Source organism: Phocoena phocoena, chromosome X (assembly GCF_963924675.1).
Source record: "Phocoena phocoena chromosome X, mPhoPho1.1, whole genome shotgun sequence".
NCBI classification, from domain to species: Eukaryota; Metazoa; Chordata; class Mammalia; order Artiodactyla; family Phocoenidae; genus Phocoena; species Phocoena phocoena.
The window spans coordinates 36,044,184-36,045,436 of NC_089240.1; the positions used below are offsets into that span (position 1 = coordinate 36,044,184).

Here is a 1,253-nt window from a genome sequence, read left to right on the forward strand (position 1 = left end):
ATGTCAACACCAATTGCTGGCAAGGATGTGGAACAACAGAAATTCTAGCCACTTTGGAAGACTAGTTGGGCAATTTCTTATAGAGCTAAACGTAGTCTTACCACACAATATAGCAATTGTGCTTCTAGGTATTTACCCAACTGATTTAAAAGTTATGTCCACATAAAAACCTGCATGCAGGGCTTCCCTGGTGGCGCAGTGGTTGAGAGTCTGCCTGCCGATGCAGGGGACGTGGGTTCGTGCCCCGGTCCGGGAAGATCCCGCATGCCGTGGAGCGGCTGGGCCCGTGAGCCATGGCCGCTGAGCCTGCGCGTCCGGAGCCTGTGCTCCGCAACGGGAGAGGCTGCAACAGTGAGAGGCCCGCGAACCGCAAAAAAAAAAAAAAAAAAAAAACCTGCATGCGAATGTTAATAGCAGCTTTATTTATAATCACCAAAAAGTGGGGCAACCAAGAGGTCCTTCAGTGATAAAAAGGAATGTGCTATCAAACCATGCAAAAAATATGGATGAATCTTAAATGCATATAGCTAAGTTCAAGTACCCAGTCTGAAAAGGCTATATACTGTATGGTTCCATTTATATAACATTCTGGAGAAGGCAAAACTGTAGAGATAGTAAGTAGATCAGCAGTTGCCAGGGGTTTGAGGAAGGGGGAGGGTTGAACAAGTGAAGCACAGGGGATTTTTACGTCAGTGAAACTATTTTGTGTGATAGTATACTGGCAGATACATGGTGCTACGCATTTGTCAAAACCCATAGAACTGTGCTCGCTTCGGCAGCACATATACTAAAATTGGAACGATACAGAGAAGATTATCGTGGCCCCTGTGCAAGAATGACACGCAAATTTGTGACGCGTTCCATATATTTATCTGTATAATTTTCCATTACATAAATGCATCAAAATCTGTTTTGCTACTAATGGATATTTTTTTCAAAAATGTTTTGCTCTTACAAACAAGATTATGATGAATACCTCTGTAAAAACATTTCCCATCTGGGTAAACAAATCTTATGACAAATTCTCAAAAAAAAAAAAACCCATAGAACTTTACAGCTTACAGAGGGAGCTTATCTCAACAGATGCAGAGAAAGCTTTCGAAAAAATTCAACACCAATTTATGATAAATACCCTGCAGAAAGGAGGCATAGAGGGAACTTTCCTCAACATAATAAAGGCCATATATGAAAAACCCACAGCCAACATCATCCTCAATGGTGAAAAACTGAAACCATTTCCACCAAGATCAGGA

At 41.7% G+C, this 1,253-nt stretch overlaps 1 non-coding gene across 1 annotated transcript; it reads left to right on the forward strand.

Moving 5' to 3' along the window:
• Positions 1-763: 763 nt before the first annotated feature.
• Positions 764-870, forward strand: LOC136143204 (U6 spliceosomal RNA). The gene has a single exon (XR_010657898.1). It is a non-coding gene; the product is annotated as a U6 spliceosomal RNA (small nuclear RNA).
• The last annotated feature ends 383 nt before the right edge of the window (positions 871-1,253 follow it).